Source organism: Triticum aestivum, chromosome 4A, assembly GCF_018294505.1.
Source record: "Triticum aestivum cultivar Chinese Spring chromosome 4A, IWGSC CS RefSeq v2.1, whole genome shotgun sequence".
NCBI lineage: Eukaryota > Viridiplantae > Streptophyta > Magnoliopsida > Poales > Poaceae > Triticum > Triticum aestivum.
Window position 1 is genome coordinate 630,685,460 of NC_057803.1, and position 6,836 is coordinate 630,692,295.

A 6,836-nucleotide genomic window follows, 5' to 3' on the forward strand; every position below is an offset into this window, starting at 1 on the left:
GACATCGTGGTTCATCCGATGAGATCATCGTGGAGCATGTGGGAGCCAACATGGGTATCCAGATCCCGCTGTTGGTTATTGACCGGAGAACGTCTCGGTCATGTGTGCATGGTTCCCGAACCCGTAGGGTCTACACACTTAAGGTTCGATGACGCTAGGGTTATAAAGGAAGTTTATATGTGGTTATTGAATGTTGTTCGGAGTCCCGGATGAGATCCCGGACGTCACGAGGAGTTCCAGAATGGTCCGGAGGTAAATATTTATATATGGGAAGTCCTGTTTTTGTCACCGGAAAAGTTTCGGGTTTTATCGGTAACGTACCGGGACAACCAGGAGGGTCCCGGGGGTCCACCAAGTGGGGCCACCGGCCTCGGAGGGCTGCATGGGCCAAGTGTGGGAGGGGACCAGCCCCAGGTGGGCTGGTGTGCCCCCCACAAGGGCCCAAGGCACCTAAGGGCAGGAGGGGGGCAAACCCTAAGGGCAGATGGGCCTTAGGGCCCATGCCCGGTACGCCTCCCTCTCCCCTCCACCTGGCCGCCACCCAGATGGGATCTGGGGGCTGCCGCCACCCCTAGGGAGGGAACCCTAGGTGGGGGCGCAGCCCCTCCCCTTCCCCTATATATACTTGAGGTTTGGGCTGCCCAAGACACACGAGTTCTTCTCCTTCTTGGCGCAGCCCTACCCCTCTCTTTCTCCTCATATCTCGCGGTGCTTGGCGAAGCCCTGCTGAATCACCACGCTCCTCCACCACCACCACGCTGTTGTGCTGCTACTGGATGGAGTCTTCCTCAACCTCTCCCTCTCTCCTTGCTGGATCAGGGCATGGGAGACATCGTCGGGCTGTATGTGTGTTGAACGCGAAGGTGCCGTCCGTTCGGCACTAGGATCTCCGGTGATTTGGATCACGACGAGTACGACTCCTTCAACCCCGTTCTCTTGAACGCTTCCGCTTAGCGATCTACAAGGGTATGTAGATGCACTCTCCTTCCCTTGTTGCTGGTTTCTCCATAGATAGATCTTGGTGACACATAAGAAAATTTTGAATTTCTGCTACATTCCCCAACAGCGAGGGCGTGAGGAGATTATGGTGGCCCTAGTTGATGAAGCTATGTACTTAGGGTAGGGTCATGGATCTGTCCAACATACCCTCCCCAAGGACATCTCTAGAAAGAATCAGAAGTAGTCGAAGAGAAACCATCATCCACTCGACCGTGAAGATGTGCTCACTCGACCACCTTGAAGACACTCGACCACCAGAAGATGAGAAACTCTCCACTCTGCAATGGTCAGGACTTAAACCATAGTTTTATGGGCATTTACAACACTTTAATGCAGACGTTACCAGTAACGCCCCTCCTTTATGAGCATTGAACCTTGTGTAACGGAGGGGAGCTGGGGTCCCGACGTACTCTATATACTCCACCCCCTCCTCTGGGACAAGGGTTCGCACTTTCTGTAATTCACATGCATATATCCAGTCGACCACCTCCGGGCTCCGAGACGTAGGGTTGTTACTTCCTCCGAGAAGGGCCTGAACTTGTAAACCTCGTGTGTACAACTCCTCCATAGCTAAGATCTTGCCTCTACATTCCTACTCCCCCCCTATTCTACTATCAGTCTTAGAACCACGACAGTTGGCGCCCACCGTGGGGCAGGTGTCTTAGCGACTTGTTGGAGAAGTTGCAATTTTTCCGATCCCCTTCATCATGGTTCCAGGCGGAGGTTTGGCTGAGGGCCGCGAGATCTGTCTCGGCGCGCTCGTGTTTGTCGCCGACAACTCCGCTTGGCTTCAGGAGGCACCACTCGATGCCGACGCGCTCCCCGCCCGCGGGGCGATGCACTTTCGAGCATGCGTCCGTGGCGTCCTCCTGCGGCAACTGTCGACCCAGTATCAGTCGACTCTAGCAGCTTTCCCACTCCTTGCGACCCGCCGGAGCAAACGCTCCAACCGGTCGAGGCTTCAGCGGTGGATGAAGCATACGGTGGCCCACCAGTTGGCCACCCCTCAAGTCGCGGCGATCGAGCTCGACGAAACTCTCTACGGCCTGTTCGATCTGTCGACTGGCTCCGTAGAGACCGCATCCGAGTGCGACAGCAGTGACCCGGCGGCGGAAGTCTTGATGGTCAATGGACCATGCAGCCCTCCTGGCTTCAACTGTGAAGACGGAGGCAACGGGAACGGCGATCCGTCGCACGTTCACGAGGAGTGCCGCTCCGAACTCCTCTCCTCGTAGCAGAGGGAGGAACTTCGCCGCCGGAACATGGATGCATTACATACTCCTATAGTTGGAGAAACCCCTGAGGCCCAGGCCTTGGAGCAGGCACGCTTGGCCAACCTGGCTGAGCGCACTCGACTGGAGAACCTCCAGCGCGCACTCGATGATCGCGCTCGATAACGAGCTCCTGAGTCCATCTTTTTCCACCTCCGACTCAGGTATACCGAACACCGATCCAGAATTTAGCAGCTGCTGCCCGGATAGCAGAGTCGATCCAACCTTCCCAATCAGAAGCTGGCCGAGGTCTGGTGCAGATCAGAGCCTTGCTCCGGGCAGCGGGAGAGCAGAATACGGTCGTATCTCAGTCGCGGAATAGGATCCATAGCAGATCCGTGGTCGCAGACACAGTTCAGTCAGCCCATAGCCCAAGATCTCCCCCGAGGCGTGAGGGACATGGAGATCGGCGTGATCAGTACAGAAACCGAGAGCAGTATGATCGTCGTGCCGATCGCGATGATCGCCGTCGAGTACCCACACCTCCTCCAAGGAGTGGGTCATACGTGCCTCGGCCACATGAAGACAGACACCCTCATAGGGTCGGACGAGGTATTCCAGTCAACCCCAGGGAGCCAGGATTTGATGCGAGATCTACTCTCGTGCAGGGCTTGGTCGACAGAAACAGAGCTCACCGAGAGGGCCATCACAGAGATCCGCAAACCAGCAACAGGGTGCATGTCTCTGGTCCAGAGTGCTTCAGCAGAGCTATCAGGGCTGCGGTGATTCCCCCCAACTTCACGTTGGCGTCCGGAGTCGGTAAGTTCACCGGAGAGTCCAAGCCTGACACTTGGCTTGAAGACTACCGAGTGGATGTCCAGATTGGTGGCGGCAATGATGAAGTGGCCATGAAACACCTTCCTCTGATGTTGGAGGGTTCGGCTAGAGCATGGCTGAATCAGTTAGCGCCTGGCAGCATCTATACTTGGGAAGATCTCGCCCGAGTGTTTGTCAGAACATTCGAGGGCCCTTGCAAATGGCCGTCAGGTTTGACAGAATTACAGTGTTGTGTTCAGAAACCGAATGAAACTTTGAGGGATTATATCCAGAGATGGATCACCCGACACCACACGGTAGAAGATGTGTCGGATCATCAGGCAATTTGTGCCTTTAAGGAAGGCGTCAGGTATCGGGAGTTGAATATGAAATTTGGCCGAACAGGAAATATGACTCTGGCTCGGATGATGGAAATTGCCACCAAGTATGCCAATGGTGAAGAAGAAGAGCGACTCCGGAGTGGCAAGCACAAAGCAGTCGCCCACGAAGCCGGAGGAGGAAACTCCGGTCGGAAACAGAAGCGCAAGGCCGAGCAAGCTGCTCCGGGTGAAGCCTTGGCTGTGGTTCAAGGAAAGTTCAAGGGGAAGCCCAAAGGGCCGTAGAACCCCAAGAAAGTAAAAGATCAAGATGGAAATGACGTGTTGGATCTCCTGTGCCATATCCACACCAAAAAAGATGAAGAAGGTAATTTCATTTACCCGAAGCACACCACTCGGCAGTGTCGGCTCCTAATCCAACAGTTCCGAGAGAAACAGCCCAAGGAAAAGGAGAAGGAAGCAGACAAGGCTGAGGATGAGGGAGAGGATGATGATGGTTATCCCCACGTGAATTCCACTCTGGTGATTTTTGCTCACGTTTAGAGGAAAAGTCGATTGAAAGTCATCAACAGGGAAGTGAACATGGTCGCCCCGATGACACCCAGATACTTGAAGTGGTCACAGACTGCCATTACATTCGACCAGTCTGACCATCCAGCGCACATCGCCACCCCTGGGAGGCAAGCACTGGTGGTCGACCCGGTGGTCGAAGGCACTCGACACTACTAGGAAAAGGGCTATAGATGGAATTGACACTAATGGCGCACCAGACATGTGGTGCGCCACTACTATATACTAATGGCGCACCATGTATTGGTGCGCCATTAGTGTCCAAATACTAATGGCGCACCACATCCACGGTGCGCCATTAGTAACAAGATTTTTTTTTATTTTTTTCAAAACTAGTAATGGCGCACCACATCCACGGTGCGCCATTAGTAAAAAAATTTCAATTTTTTTAAAAACTAGTAATGGCGCACCGTGGAGTGGTGCGCCATTACTAGTTAAACTAGTAATGGCGCACCACACCCACGGTGTGCCACTAGTAATTTTTTTCAAAAAAAATTTCAAAATTTTTAATACTTTTTGAAAACTAGTAACGGCGCACCGTGGGAGTGGTGCGCCATTACTAGTTCAACTAGTACTAGTTAAACTAGTAATGGCGCACCACTCCCACGGTGCGCCATTACTAACTTGGCCCAAAAATACCTCGCATGCACCCCCCCCCTTGGACCGCCTTTTCAGTTTTAAAAAATAAAAGAAAGTGATAACAATGTCAAAAAAATAAAAGAAAATAAGTTTCCCATGTGATATGTGGTCTAGTTGTTGGGAAAATTTACAAATATGAATTTCGACTTTATTTGCAAAATCTCTCTGGAATTTGTAAAATGGGCAGAACTTTTGCATACGAACTCAGATTAAAAAGTTTTCTATATGAAAAATCATCTACTTGAAAAGTTACATCCGAATTTAATGCAGGAAACCCTGTTAAACATTTTCAAAATCCTCAAAAACCTAACAGAAAAAAGTTACGGGGCTTTTAAGATCTGGAGGCAAAAATTCAAAAAAATTCAAACTTACTAGTGGCGCACCGTATGCTAGGTGCGCCACTAGTAACAAAAAAAAATTAGTTTCAATTTTTTTTCAAAATATGATACGTAATATGAACGGAAGTTTGAAATATTTATTCAAAATTTCATCACACTCATGAACATGAACAAAGTCCTAAACATCAACAAGGTTTAATAGGATTGATATGCTAGATATATCAACAAGTGCCTGTGAAGTGAGCCGGTGCTGGGGTTGGATAGAACTTTGAAGATAAGCGTGCTTGGGCTGGAGTAGTGTGAGGATGGGTGACCTTTTGGGAAGTTTGACCACGGAGTGCGATTTGACCTGAGATTAAGCATATTGACCCAAGATTAAGCCATAGTGACCCAAGATTAAGAAAAAAATAAAAAAATGAAATTTTTTAAAAAAAAATTGAAAATTTGAAAAAAAAATTATTACTAATGGCGCACTTCTATGTGGTGCGCCATTACTAAGTCAGATAGTAATGGCGCACTTCTATGTGGTGCGCCATTACTAAGTCAGATAGTAATGGCGCACCTCTAGGCATACTAATGGCGCACTATAGGTGCGCCATTAGTATTTGGTATACTAATGGCGCACCAGTGGTGTGCCATTAGTAAAAAATACTAGTGGCGCACCAGTAGTGTGCCATTAGTAGGCAAAACTGGTGCGCCACTAGTAGGCCTTTTCCTAGTAGTGCGACTGACAAAGGTCCTGATGGACGGTGGCAGTGGCCTGAACATACTGTATGCAGAGACGTTGAAGGGAATGGGCATTCCGATGTCCAGACTCAGTGAAAGCCATATGAGTTTACATGGGGTCATTTCAGGCAACAAGGCTACATCCCTCGGTCAGATTGCGCTCGACGTGGTTTTTGGTGATTCCAAAAATTACCGCAAAGAAAAGTTGACGTTTGAAGTTGTGGATTTCCAAAGTGCTTATCATGCAATTCTGGGCAGGCCAGCTTATGCACGATTTATGGCTCAACCATGTTACGTGTACCTCAAACTGAAGATGCCTGGTCCCAGAGGAGTGATCACTATCTCTGGTAATCAGAAGAAGGCAGAAGAGTGCTTCCAGAAGGGCTCAAAGATCGCCGATGCCCAGATGACCGTGGTAGAATTGCAAGAATACCAGAAAAATGCAGATCCGAGTGACTTGCTGCGAGCCAAGAAGCCAGCCACAGATTCAACATTCCATTCGTATGGTGAAACAAAGTCGATTCACATTCACCCGACAGATCCCAATGCTGCTCCAACTCACATTTCAACCTCACTCGACTCAAAATAGGAAGAAGCGCTCATCCAGTTCCTCCATGAGAACTGGGACATCTTTGCATGGAAGCCTTCTGACATGCCGGGTGTTCCCAGGGGACTGGCTGAGCATCGTTTGCGAGTCGACCCGAAGGTGAAACCAGTCAAAGAGCATCTTCGACGGTCCGCCGTCCAGAAAAGAAAGGCAATCGTTGAAGAGGTGGCTCGGCTTTTGGCAGCTGAGTTTATCCAAGAGATTTACCACTCCGAGTGGTTAGCCAATGTTGTCATGATCCCAAAGAAAGATGACTCACTTCGCATGTGCATTAATTTCAAGCATATCAATCGAGCATGCCCGAAAGATCACTTTCCTCTCCCTCGCATCGATCAGATAGTCGACTCGACTGCAGGATGCGAGCGTTTGTCCTTTTTGGACGCCTACTCCAGGTACCACCAGATCCGTCTGTACGGACCCGACGAGATAAAGATAGCTTTTATCACCCCATTTGGGTGCTTCTGTTATGTCACAATGCCATTCGGTTTGAAGAATGCCGGAGCCACATTCATGGGGATGATTCAGAAGTGCCTGCTCACTCAAATCAGTCGGAATGTGGAAGCATGCATGGATGACATTGTGGTCAAGTCAC